This window comes from Lathyrus oleraceus, chromosome 7 (assembly GCF_024323335.1).
Source record: "Lathyrus oleraceus cultivar Zhongwan6 chromosome 7, CAAS_Psat_ZW6_1.0, whole genome shotgun sequence".
NCBI classification, from domain to species: Eukaryota; Viridiplantae; Streptophyta; class Magnoliopsida; order Fabales; family Fabaceae; genus Lathyrus; species Lathyrus oleraceus.
The window spans coordinates 398155334-398170747 of NC_066585.1; positions in this window are offsets into that span (position 1 = coordinate 398155334).

The following is a 15414-nucleotide window of genomic DNA, read 5'->3' on the forward strand; positions in this document are numbered from 1 at the left end:
CTTTTCTTTTTTAGGAGAAGTATTTCTTGACTGCATCAGCATTCATAAGATGAGTGAACTCTTCACCATCCATAGTTGTAAGAATCAAAGCACCACCTTAAAAAGCTCTCTTAACAACATATGAGCCTTCATAATTAGGAGTCCATTTTCGCCTAGCATCAGGTATGAATGATAAAATTTTCTTGAGCATGAGGTCACCTTTTCTGAACACACGATGTTTGACCTTCTTATAAAAACTTTCTTCATTCTCTGCTGATATAACCAACCATGACACATGGCAGTCAACCTATTCTCTTTAATCAAATTCAACTAATCAGATCTTGTCTGGCACCATTCATCTTCTGTCAACTTGGCTTCCATCAAGACGCGCAATGATGGGATCTCAACCTATAATGGGAGCACAACTTCCATGCCATAAACAAGTGAGAAAGGGGTTTCCCCTATTAAGGTGCAGGTGGATATACGATACCCATGCAAAGCAAATGAGAGCATTTCATTCCAATCTTTATATATCACAACCATTTTCGGAATGATCTTCTTGATGTTCTTGTTTGCAGCTTACACATCCCCATTCATCTTAGTTCTGTAGGGAGAAGAATTATAATGTGAAATCTTGAAGTCTTTGCAAAGGGCTTCCACCATATTATTGTTCAAGCTCGATCCATTGTCAGTAATGATATTACTTGGCACACCATATAGGGATATAATATGATTCTTGATAAACCTTAAAACAACTTGCTTGGTTACATTTGCATACGATGCCGCTTCAACCCATTTTGTGAAGTAATCAATAGCCACCAGAATGAAACGATGTCCGTTCGAAGCTTTGGGATCAACCATGCCAATCATATCAATTCCCCACATGGAGAAAGGCCATCGAGAGGAAATGACATTAAACAGTGTCGGAAGAACATGAATCTTATCTGGATAAATTTGACACCTGTGGCATTTCTTCACAAACTTGCAATTGTCATATTCCATTGTCAGCCAATAGTAACCTGCTCCGAACATCTTCTTTTCCATATCATGTCCATTAGAATGAGTACCAAAGGAACATTCATTGACTTCAATCATCAATAAGTCTGCTTCATTTTTATCTACGCATCTGAGAAAAATCATATCGAGGTTTCTCTTGTAACGCACATCACCATTCAGGTAGAAGTTGCCAGCTAATCTTCTCAAAATCTTCTTATCTTTCAAAGATGCCCCAGGTGGGTAAATCCGACTTTGGAGGAAACACTTGATATCAAAATACCACGGATTTTCATCTTTGATTTCTTCAATAGCAAAGACATGAGCTGGCATATCAAGACGCATCACAGTCAAATTAGGAATTTCATTCCAAAATTTCACCATAATCATTGAAGCCAACGTTTCAAGAGCATCTGCCATCCGGTTTTCATCTCGAGGGATATGATGAAACTCAACCTTTGTAAAGAAAGTTGAAATCCTCCTCGCATATCTCTATATGGTATCAAACTGGGTTGATTCATCTCCCATTCACCTTTGATCTGATTCACCACCAAAGCCGAATCTCCATAGACATCAAGATATTTGATTCTGAGATCAATGGCTTCCTTGAGCCCTATATTGCAAGCTTCATACTCAGCCATATTGTTTGTACACTTGAAGGTTTATCTAGTTGTAAATGGAAAATGAGTGCCTTGAGGAGTAATAATCACTGCCCTAATGCCATTACCATATGATTAACAACTCCATCAAATACCATGCCCCAACAGGAACCAGGCTCTGGCCCTTCTTCAAGCAATGGTTCATCATAATCTTTCATCTTTAAGTACAAAATCTCTTCGTCAGGAAAATCATACTGCACTGACTGATATTCTTCAATAGGTTGGTGAGCCAAATGGTCATCCGAGACACTACCTATAATAGCTTTCTAAGATCGGTATTCAATATCATACTCAGATAACAACATTTGCCAACGGACAATTCTCCCAGTTAAAGAAGGTATCTCAAAGATGTACTTGATTGGATCCATTTTGGATATCAACCAAGTAGTATGATTCAACATAAACTAGCGCAGACGCTTAGCAGCCCAAGCCAATATGCAACATGTTTTTTCAAGCATAGAATACCGAGTCTTACAGTAAGTGAACTTCTGACTGAGGTAGTAAATTGCATACTCTTTCTTTCAAGATTCATCTTGCTAACCAAGAACACACCCCATACTCTCGTCAAGCACAGTCAAATACATGATCAACGGTCTTCCTTCAACAGGTGGAGGTAGAATCGGAGGCTCGAGCAGACACTCCTTGATGATGTCAAAAGCTTTATGGAAATCCTAGGTCCAATCACAAGACTGATCTTTCCTAAGAAGCTTAAAAATAGGCACACATGTGGCAGTTATATGCGATATAAATCTTGAGATATAGTTCAAGCGGCCGAGAAATCCTCTGACTTGCTTCTCAATTTTAGGCGCATGCATTTCTTGTATTGCTTTGACCTTGACAGGATCAACATCAATACCCTTCTCCCTGACAATAAAGCACAACAACTTACCAAAACGAAGACCAAAAGTACACTTATTGGGATTCAAGCGGAGTTTGTACTTCCTCAAGCGCTGGAATAACTTCAACAAATGCTCAACATGCATTTCTCTATCACTTGATTTGGAAATCATATCATCAACATAAACTTCAATTTCGTTATGCATCATATCATGAAAAAGAATGGTCATAGCTCTCTAATATGTTGCACCAGCATTCTTAAAACCGAAAGGCATCACTCTATAACAGAATGTTCCCCGGGGTGTAATGAATGTGGTCTTCTCCATATCTTCAGGTGCCATATTGATATGATTATAACCGCAAAATCCGTCCATAAACGAAAACACTTTGAATTTAGCTGTATTGTCTACCAACATGTCAATGTGTGGCAGAGGAAAATCATCTTTCGGATTAGCTTTGTTCAAATCTCTATAATTAACATACATGCAAACTTTTCCATCTTTCTTGGGAACATACACAATATTGGTCACCCATTGCAGATACTTGGAGGTTACGAGAAAACCATCATCGATCTGCTTCTGAACTTCCTCTTTGATCTTAACTGCCATATCAGGATGAGTCCCTCTCAACTTCTGCTTGACCAGCGGGCATTATGGCTTCAACGACAGTCTATGCTCCATAATCTCAGAATCCAACCCAGGTATGTCTTGATAGGACCAAGCAAACACATCAAAATATTCTCAAAGAAGATGAATCAACCACTTATTAGCTTCTGGACACAGTTGAGACCCAATCTTGACTTCCTTCACATCATCCTCAAAACCCAAGTTGACTAGTTCAATCTGCTCTTCGAACGAATGAATGGCTTTTTCCTCATTGTCAAGTAAACAATCTAATTCATCAGATACTTCTTCATCATCAATCTCTTACTTAGCTTCGAGAAATCAAAGTTTGGAGAGTGAGTATGATCATTGTATTCAATGGGTTTGAGGGACAGCCTGCATAATGATTTGATATTTTTATTTTAGAGAAGTGGAGTGCTACCAAATATTATGCAGATTGAAGATTATTATTGATTTATGTTTATTTTGTGATTACCATTTTCAGAAAAGCAAAAAGTAAAAATAAAACATCATAGATGTGGATGAATAAAATTATCTTTTACTGATGATAATCAGAAAATGCCCAACAATGTTCACTTCTCCCTTAGGCATAAGAGAAGGATTTTTCCTTAAAAATAAATGGAAACAAATTACTTAGAGCGATGAATAACAGTAGGAATATCAACAACAACCCAATTGTTACAAGTCTAGCCATGCGTCACAAAGTTGGCACAAGCTTCGTATTCATCATTACTGTCTTAAATCACGGCAGTTGAGTGTTGATCATTCCCATAAGTGAACCTTTCACTAGGGAAACTTGGTTTCATAACTTCAAATCTGGTGTTGAACGGCCCTGATTGAAATCCCAATCTAGCCCTATTTTTGTTCTTAACAATCTCTATCATACGACCATATTGATCAACGCTGCCAGCCTCAATAGCCTTTTCTGCATCTTTTAGAGAAGACATGGGTGCCCCAGTTTTCTTCTCCTTAGAAATAGACAACGCTTGGAACAAAGTTCCAACCTCCTCCTCAGCTTCAACATATGTAACAGATGATAGATGGCTTACCAATAGTGCCTTCTCTCCACCAACAATGACAAGCTTTCCGTTCTTCACAAATTTCAGCTCTGGTGTAGAGTATACATCACAACTCCCGCTTCATGAATCCATGGCCTTCCCAACAAACAACTATAGGCCGAGTGGATATCCATTACCTGGAAAGTAATCTAGAAATCACTCAAACCTATCTTAATTGGAAGGTCCACTTCACCAATGATAGTTTTTCGAGAACCTTCAAACGCTTTAACAATCAGGTCGTTGTATCTCATTGGGGCGCCTTGATAAGATAGTCTTGACATAGTTGATTTCGGAAGCACATTCAAAGGCGAACATGTATCAACCAACACATTGGACATATCGTCCTCCTTACAATTCATTGAAATATGCAACGCCAAATTGTGATTTCGGCCTTCCTTAAGAAGCTCTTCATCATAAAAGCTCAGGTTACTACAAGAAGTAATATTGGCAACAATATGGTCAAACTAATCCACAGTAACATCATGCTCAACATAAACCCGCTCTAGCACTTTCTGCAACGCCTCCCTATGTGCTTCATAGTTCATCAACAGTGACATCACGGAGATCTTTGACGGAGTTTGGAGCAACTGCTTTACAATATTGAACTCACTTCTTTTGATCAATTTCAAAACTTCATCATCATCGTTAGCCTTCAGTTTGCTGGATTCACCAGACGGACACACTAAAGTACTAACTGGATTCACTACTGGAATCTATGCCTTCTTACTTCCTGAAACATCTTCTACTTCTTTCGGAAATACCGAACCAAACACACAAGCACTACTCGTCACCTTTGTAATATCAACAATATTCACCATAGAGTCTGCAACTGGCAGAGGAACCTCTTGACCATTCTCAATCATTGTGGCGTTGTATTGATATGGCACAACTTTATCGGATGCATACAGAACAGGACCCGTTAACCGTATAACCAACGGTGATACCGATTTGTTGACATTGTTGCTGTTGCTGCTATCAACCTGGATAATTACCCGTTCAGAGGTCTTAAATACCGATACAATCACGTTCACATTATCTATATCTCTTGGTTGGAAAATATGAATAAGTCCTTCATCCATCAACTTTTGAATATCCCTCTTGACAATAACACATCCACGAGGGCTTACACTACAAATAGCCTAACCATCATGGTCAGGCTCACATTCACTAACCAAACAGATGTCTTTATGAATTGCCACTAAATATTGTATGATATGGAGAACATCATAAACCTTTAACTCACTAGGACAACCATCTACCATATTGGTAGAAGCGTTACCATGAGCAGGCAAAGGATTGGCTTTCACTTTTGTTACTCTGTCCACTAAGGACACCATTCCACTCTTTACAAGCTTTTGGACTTCATACTTCAATGGATATCAGTTTTCAATGTCATTGCCAGGGGCTCCCCGGTGAAAAGCACAATGAGGTTCAGGTTTGAACCACCATGGAAGTGGCTCAGGAATTTGTGGAGGATTTCTTGGTTGGATAAGGTTCTTGAGAACTAAGGATTGGTATAATTCTACATACAACATAGGAATAAGGTCAAAGGATACCTTCTTCCTCTCAAAGCTTTGTTGGTTATTATTGTTGTTGTTGTAGTTGTTTCTTTGTTGCAGTTGTTGTTGACGTTATTATTGCTGAATCAGAATTGGTTGATTGTTGGAATTGTTAGAAAATACAGGAATGGCTGATGAAACTTGATGTTAATGTTGACAAGGTTGAGAACTTTTTCTGACATGAGGCCTCCTCTGCCTCCCCACAGATACTGAATTGTTTTCTCCCTCCTTCCTCTTGGAGAAACTTCCACCATACTTCTTGCTAGACGATGCTTCTTCTTTAGATAGATGTCCTTCACAAACTTTTATGGCGTACATCACAAGATGGATCATCGGATAAATGTTCACTTTATACTTTTCAAAGTCGGGGACCTTGAACTTCATCAGGATTTTAAAATTAGGGACCAAGCAGAGCTGAACAACACTCTTCCCAAACAAATCTTTTCCTCTTATAGTCTTCAACTCTTTGTGTAACTCGAGGAACTGATCTTTCATTTCTTCCATTTTCTTATACATATCTGGACCCTCAGATGGCTCAGAATGGTAGATAGTGTCCTCAACACGAGACAAAGTATAAATAATAGGAGGTGGCACTGACATGACCGGGCAAGATACCGGTAGAGAAACAAAGGTGGGTGCATACCCTTCTGGCATAAAGCTGGATGGCATCCCCCAAGGGAATCGAGCATCCATGGAAGAAGTAGATTGGCTAGAAGCAACAGAAACTGTTGAGGTAGCAACCTCAGAAATGACATTCCTCTGGGGAGGAGTTGTGGGAGTTTGTGATGACTGGTTCTGTGCAGAGATTCCATCAGCACCGTTTACTTGGAAATCTCATCCTTCACCTCTCTGCTTTCTTGCTCTAGATGCTCCATGATCCTTGGTTGATTAGGGCGAGTGTTATAATGAGGGATCAAAACCTCATAGTTCATGGTATCAATTTCAAAGTGAATGAATTGCTCTTAACAAAAATTTATGTTTTAAAGAGGCATAAAGGGGCCTAAAAGAGTTTTGAATGAGTGTTAGTTCTTTTGGTCTTTTGAAATTTTAAGTCAATATGGTTAAATTCATTTACAAGTTTGATTTAAGAAAAAGAGTTTGAAAAAATCAATGGTATAAGGCAAAAGTTTCTAATTTGTAATGAAGTCTACGTTTGAAATCACAAGCAAAGAAGTTTTTTTAAAAAAGGGAGAGATTTGAAATTTAAGAAATGGGAGGAGATGAAGAGACTAATCCTAAGCAAAAGTTTAAAAGTTAAGGGTTGAAAAGATTTGACCAATGAGATGCAATCCAATAGACAAAAATGTCATATAGAAACCCACTTTTCCTTTGGACTTTAAATCAAGCAATATCAATAAGCAAGTAGCAAAATGAAAAGCAAGGCATGAAATAAAGATAGCCACATCCAAGCTAGCAACTTCATAGTCTTCTTTTTAATCCTTCTTTGTATCAGATGACATATTCCTTGAATGGCTCAGAATAAGGCATTAGACACTGATTCAAAGTATCATTTGCATCAAGACCATGTAGCAGATGAACTCATGTGGATCTCAATACTTTAATCAAATGAAAATTGAAATCACAAGAACTTGGTTTTAGAAATGTTTGCATTGGCCAAATCATTTTGGATAGGGAATGTTGCCTAATACTAAGTCCAAAGCTCAAATCAAAGCCAATAGTCCCCACAAACATTTTTTAGTGTTTTTGTTGTTTATTAGGTATTTTAAGGTCCTAAGACCAGAAACACAAGCAAGATACACAAACAAATATATACAATCACAATATATGGCTCAAGTGAGCAAAGCGAAAATGTCATAAACATAAACAATTTAAATGGTATGTAAAATGGAAAATGAAATGGTAAATGACTTGAATTTAAATTGCATAAAGTAAATGACTTGTAATTAAAAGGTTAGTCAGATGTTAGTTGACTAGATGTTAGTGGAGTTATGTTTTTCAATTGTTTAAGTCATTCTTTGGAGAACACTCAACCCTCTATTCACAAGCATGGATCCTTGAACCAAGACGTCTTCCAAAGGAAGGAAAAAAGGCCAAGTTTCCACGCAATACCATGAAAGGGGGGAGACTTATAATCTCACTTACTAGAATGCTATGCGTTTGGGTCAAAATTTAGCGCTATGTTAAGCAATCGTAATTGGACTTATGTAGAAGTCACAACTATCTGAGGTTGGGCAATAGAAATTTTCGTGTTAATGCATGTTAGAGATAAGGTATAATGAACCATACTCCTAAAACATACCACACACAAAAAGAAAATGATTAGAGGATGAACCTAATCTCATCCATACTGGTATTGGTTTATCTAACACAAAGTTATTGATGCATCAATTAGCCTTAGGATGTTGAGACTTTATTGGTCAATAAAAGGGATGAGATAGAATGGGATTGAAGATGAAGAGGGAGAGGATATGAGACCAACACAAATTGGTCATGGGAGGAATTTTATCAAATTAAAATCATTCATTCATTTTGTGAGATGAAATGTACATTGCATCAATCCCCTAAATCCAATGATTTTAATCCAACAAAAGTCAAATCAACCTTGACCAAGGCCCAAACACATAGTCAAACTTCACAAGTCTATAAAAATGGCTCAACACAATTTATTCACAATTAATCAATTAAAAATCAAATTAAAATGCATTTATATTAAATTATGTTTGATCAAAAAACTAAAACCTCTTCAAAACACCAAATAAATGGCCAAGAGATTTATCCTAGGTCAATGAAGGTCAAAGGACCTTAGACAAAAAATTTCATAATTTTTGAAAAGTTAGAAGTATTTTTAAACAATTAAAAATATGCACAAAAACAATTAAATCATGAAAAATATCAAAACTAATCCAAAAAATAATTTTAATTTAGAAAATGAAAGAGGAAAATATTTGATTTTTTTGGTGAAAGTCCCATATTTTTTGGATCAATAATGAAATTAATATGAAATAAATAAAAATAAGCAATTAAAAGAAACATTTAGAAATTCAAAAAAAGGAGAGTCATCTGATCTCCCTCATTAATTGAGGTGGCTGATCAGATGGATGAAAGCGCGCGTTCCATGGTGCACTGCAGTCAATGCGGCATATGCTTGGTATTCAAAAGCAACGCATGAGATTAAAACATTTTAAAAGGATCCTGTGGTTGAGATGCAGGACAACTCATCACCGGAACCAAAGCTCCGGTCTTCTTCTACGGTGGACCTCATCGGACTGGTCCACCATCAACCATCACCAAAATGAAAAAGAAAGACATGGATTTAAAGAAAAAAAATGCCCAAGAGCTCAAATCTGACCTCAATTTTGTCCAATTCCAAGTATATGAAAAGATACAAGGATTTGAATTTTGAGGATCATGAACTAAGTTGCTTCGATTTGACCTCAAAGAAACTCAATCTTGTTGCCTACATTGGTAGGACTTCAGCAAACAAACAATCAGTCAAAATGGATGAGAAAAGAGGGAGAATCGAAGAAGAAAAGTTTCCGAAATCTCACATTCGAGGAGCTTTAGATTAGCTTGATCTTGCTTCCAATTTGGCTTGGCTTGACTCTAAAAGCTTGCAGAATATGATTTAGATGGTTAAAAAGCTTAGACTCTTGGAGTTTCAATCCTAAAACAGAAGGAGAATTGAAACTCGGTTTCTCAAGAAACATTCAAGATTATCCTTTCAATGGTGTTTGGGGGAGAAGGGGATCGAAGGTTGGGCAAGAGGGATCCTATTTATGACCATGAAGGGTCTTATTTATAGCCAATGTGAATGATGTTTGCACACTTCCAAATTTGGAAAATTTTCAAATTCTCCCTTGCATGGATGCATGGGCGTGCATTAGGCCCAAGAGATGATGCCATCTGATCCAAATGGTGCTTTAACTTACACCCATGCGCAAGTCCCTCAATTTTAATCAAAATGGGATGATCTTAGATGTTTTGGAAATTTTAGATCAAGGGGAACAACTTTCATGTTGAACACTTTTTCATTTGAAGCTTGTATAATGACGAATTTTGAGGTGGAAGTTTGGGAAATCAAACATATTTGAAATTTTTTGAAGTACCAAGTCATATGTTCATTTCTTCCACCTTAAATAACTTTTGTTATGGACTTCAAATAGAAAAAATTACTTCATAAAAGTTATATCTCTTTAAAACCTATTCAATTTGGTCATAAATTTGACCTCATTTGGATTTTTCATGAAGGAGTTATGCATGTTAGAAGTTGAGGAAAATCACTTGTTCAATGGCATTGGCCCAAAATGACCTATAATATTTCCTCTTGGCACATACATTTGAAATTTGAATTTTCACTTACTTAAAACATCAAAGTTGAATTAGACATCTTGAATTTAATCATGAAATTTAATGGCTTTCATCTCATGAAAATTGAGCAAGTTATGGTCTTGGGAAGTTGACCTCCAAACTAGGGTTTAGACAAAATGACCTATAATCTTTCACCATAAAAAAATGACTTTCCAAGCAAAAATAGCTCTTGACTTCAACATGAAAGTTGTTTGGAATGTCATTTAGAGTAATGTTTCTCTTGGAATCATTTTCATATGACAAAAGTTGTAGGAGATAGGGTCTATGGAACCCCAATTTTAACCAGTTGACTTTCTCTTGTCAACCACTATGAACCAACTTGCTAGCTTGACATTCTCTTGACTTTTGGGACTCACAGAGGATCATATATGCATAAGATGATGTAATGTGAAGTATCCCTTGAGATATTTGATCAATTGTTGAAGAAACTTGTTGAAGAAGTCATACAAGATACCCAGATGAATTAGGGTTTCCAAAGCAAACCAACTCCAAACTCTTGATGATTTCTTGATCAAAATAACATGTGAAGATCATGGGGATCCATATATGATACTTTGATCCATAACCATTTCTTTATTAAGCTCCTGCATTAAGGGTCTCAAATCCTAGATATGAGCTTCATAGAGCCTAGGTGAGCATGTACACTACCTACAAAATCAACAAACTATACATTCACATATTTTTGGTATTTTGGTTAGTGAATACAGAAAAAAAAAGAATATGATACAATCTAAAGTGCTTGGTGACCTCTCCCAAAGCAAACCAAATGAATGAGGGGTAAGGAGGATGCCAAGGTGTGATCCCAATGCTAATGCATATGATGAGATAACATGAGGGATCTTAGGGTCAAAATTAGGGTCTTACAGCTCCCCCTATTTAAGGACGTTATAGATGAGGAAATGAAGGTTAAAATCTTCGTATCGACTCAGTAGAATGAACTTAAATAACAACAATAGAAACAAATTTTGGTCCCTAAGAGACCTCACGATGCATATGATATGAATGCTAAAAATAATCTATGTGGGGAAAATGTTGCCACAAAGGAAAAGAATTCGGAGAGACTGAAAGTCCGCTGGAGCATAATGTATTCCATAAGGGAAACTCACTAGGAAGACAAAGACTCTAGGGGATAAAAAGGTTATGCGTAGGCCAGATTACGACTTTAAAACTACTGGGAGACTCGAGGGATTCCATAAAAATAAATCAATGGAAAGACTCAGCTGGGGATAAAGGAAAAATTTGCAGGGGAAACGGGTAAATCAGGACAAAACTAAAATACTCGATCCAAACAGGGGACAACGATTTCAATAAGGAAATACACACTCAAACTGAACTGGGGAGGAAATGATCTTCAACACAGGAGTAACTGAAGTATATCATCTATTACTGGTTACTGGGTAAGGAGATAACAAAATTCTGTCAGAGAGGACATCCGTTACCGGTTAGGGTAAACATATCCAGGATGACTCGCTGAGGGCAACCAGGAGGTGTATTCATTACCAGTTACTGGGTAAGAATAAACTACTGGGGAAAAGCCAAAATAGGATTTACAACTACCGGTTAGTGGGAAGAAGACCAAAGAAAGAGAATATCCGTCACTGATTAGAGTGAACATGTCAAGGATAGACTCAAAGGGAAGAATATTCCTCATCGGTTAAGATGAACATATCAAGGATAAACTCCGAGGGGAGCAATAGGAATTATATCTATCAGTTACTGGAAAGAATACCAAAAGAGAGAATATCCGTCACTAGTTAGGGTAAACATATCAAGGATAGACTCCGCAAAAAGGGGAAACAAGATTTACAACTACCCGTTACTGGGTCGAAGACCAAAAAAGGGAGGAAACCCGTCATCGATTAGGATGAACATATCAAGGATTAACCCTCTAGGGAAAGAAATAGGGATTACAACTACCTTTTTACTGGGTAGAATACCAAAAGAGAGAATATCTATCATCAATTAAGATGAACATATCGAGGATAGGCTCAAAAGTGAAAGAAAATCCGTCATCAGTTAAGATGAACATATCAAGGATAGACTTTTTGGGGAAACGTGAAAACGGATCCGCTAGGGAGAATAAAGGAAATAGATTACTTTTACCAGGTATTGGGCAAAATTAAAGTACTCGCAAGTTTAGAAGAATACTACTAGTTACTGAGTAACAGACTCTCAGGAGACCCAAAAGCATATATCTAGGCAAGATCTAGAAAGAGAAGGTCAATCAAAGACTCAACCCAATGAGGATATAACTCAGGGGGAGTGATTCCATCTAGATAATCAACTGGGGAGGAAGTTGAAATGATAATCATCCACGAGGAAATAACTCAATGGGGAATGAGAAAGGTTAAATTCTTTCTGCTTAAGGGAGCTGACACTCTACAATTGAAAAAGGACAGACACACTGAACCTCCGCGGGAGGAAAGGATACCACCATAGTAGAGGATCATAGAAATAACGAATCACAAAGTGTAATAATATAATAATGAAATCTATGAATGTATATGTATATGTATATGTATATAAGATGATTATGCTGACAAAATGATCCCAAAGGATACAAGCGTCATCGATCTAAATCATCAATACAACATTCAGCTAATCTCAACAGAAGGGAATCAACTGTATAAAGAGAGGTAAAGGATGAGCGCAAATTATCCATCTCAAAGGCTCAACCCTGGCTGGGGAAAAGGAAAAGATCTGCCGAGGATCTGCACCATCAACCCCACAGGGAATTTTAGGTCAACACCATATCAAATGGGAGACAACCTTGCAGAGGACTAGAAATATTGCTCAAGAATCAGTGCCAACTGAAATCCGCTGGCGACTTGAGGGGAAACAAAATCTTGTGCTGGATCTATGCAAACAACTGAGAAAATGCACCATCAAAACAAAGGAGGCAATTACAAACTCAGCTGGGGAAACCAACAAAACTCAGCTGGAGATGCTGAAATGCTGCTGGGGAGTTAACAGAGATCACACCAACTACTTGGGGAAAACCAACAATGCTTTGCATTTTAGGGCTCACTTATTCTCAGACCACTGTTGATATTCCTTAAATGAAGTCGATTACTCTAAAAAAGTATCTGCTTTTATTATTTTAAGAAAACATGATTTTAATTTTTAAATTCAATTTCAAACTGATCTTCATAAAAATTTAATTCTATTTGGCTGAAATATAAATAAGAGTAAAAACAATTAGATAAAAGTTTAACTTTATTTTATTCAATGGTAGTCTGTAAATGACAAGACTCCATAGATCTTTACAAAAGTTGAAAAATGGTAATTTACATGGAAAATGGCTACATTGAATACAATGATCATTAATCCTTCTACCGACTTCAATATCCACAGTGCTCTTGGTTTTGGTTGAATCAGAACCAAACGTCGTGCTCAAGAATGTCTTTAAGACTGAAGATCAACAGAATGCAGTTACTTGCCATAATCCCTAATTTTTGCATAAATTTCCCCAAGGTGGGGTACTCAATTTATCGGGATGATTTTGTTTTGTTTTATGTCTCTAACTTTTTCCTGGATCACCCTTTCGGGTTTTCAATCCACCAAGACACTCATTTTGGCCTAAGTCTCCCTTTCGTGTTTTCGACTTAGCGAGCTGTCCTTTTCTTTTTAGGCGAAGTATTTCTTGACTGCATTGCATTCACAGGACGTGTGAACTCTTCACCATCCATAGTTGTAAGAATGAAAGCACCGCCTGAAAAGGCTCTCTTAACAACATATGGGCCTTCATAATTAGGAGTCTATTTGCCCGTAGCATCTGGCTTGAAAGATAAAATCTTTTTGGCCACAAGGTCACCTTCTCTGAACACACGAGGTCTGACCTTCTTATCAAATGCCTTCTTCATTCTCTACTAATATAGCTGACCATGGCACATGGCAGTAAATCTCTTCTCTTCAATCAAATTCAGCTGGTCATACCTGGTCTGACACCATTCAGCTTCTGTTGACTTGGCTTTCATTAAGACACACAATGATGGGATCTCAACCTCCACCGGGAGCATAATTTGCATACCATAAACAAGCGAGAAAGGAGTTGCCCCTGTTGAAGTGCGGATGGATGTACGGTACCCGTGCAAAACAAATGGAGTATCTCATGCCAATCCTTGTAAGTTACAACCATCTTCTGAATGATCTTCTTGATGTTCTTGTTTGCAACTTCAATATCCTCATTCATCTTAGGTCTGTAGGGAGAAGAATTATGATGTGCAATCTTGAAGTCTTTGCAAAGAGCTTCAACCATATTATTGTTCAAGTTCGATCCATTATATGTAATAATCTTGGCACACCATACCGACATATAATCTGATTCTTGATAAACCTCACAACAACTTGCTTGGTTACATTCACATACGATGCCTCTTTAACCCACTTTGAGAAGTAATCAATAGCCGCCAAAATGAAACAATGTCCGTTTGAAGCTTTGGGCTCAATCGTGCCAATCATATCGATTCCCCACATGGATAAGAGCCATGGGGAGGAAATGACATTCAGCAGTGTCAGAGGAACATGAATCTTATCTGCATATATTTGAAACTTATGGAATTTCTTCTAAAGCTTGCAACAGTCAGATTCCAATGTCAGCCAATAGTAACCTGCCCTCAACATCTTCTTCGCCATAGCATGTCCATTGGAATGAGTACCAAAGGAACCTTCAGTCATCAACAGGTCTGCTTCGTGTCTATCCACGCATTTGAGCAGAACCATATAGAAATTTCTCTTGTACAACACATCACTATTCAAGTAGAAGTTGCCATCTAATCTCCTCAAAGTCTTCTTATCTTTCAAAGATGCCCCAGGCGGGTACATTTGACTTTGGAGAAAACATTTGATATCAAAATACCACGGCTTTTCATCTTTGATCTCTTCAACAACAAATACATCACAGTCAAATTAGGAACTTCATTCCAAAACTTCACCATGATCATTGAAGCCAACGTTGCAAGAGCATCTTACATCCGACTTTTATCTCGAGGGATATGTTGGTTCTATGAATTGGCATCAATTTTGGTAAAACTTAGTGTTATCACAAGATGTCACGCTTGTAGTTTTGACATGTGATATTAACTTTCTGCAGGTTGTTTGATATGGTTGTGCAGGATTTATTCAAGATGTCAAACCCAATGTTACGACATCTGCATACAGATTATTCAGTCTGAATGTTATGTATTTTATTGTTGCAATTTTCATGCAAGTCTTTGTGTGCTTATGTGGAGATTGCATGCATTATTCAAGGAGTAATTCTATTTAAAGCCAGAATATTCTATTTCCCGAAAAGGAATGATTCGCTGCTATTTTTTAGGGAATACGCAATAAAAATAATTAGGGTTTCATGCTACCCATGCCGATTTAGAAAGCCTAT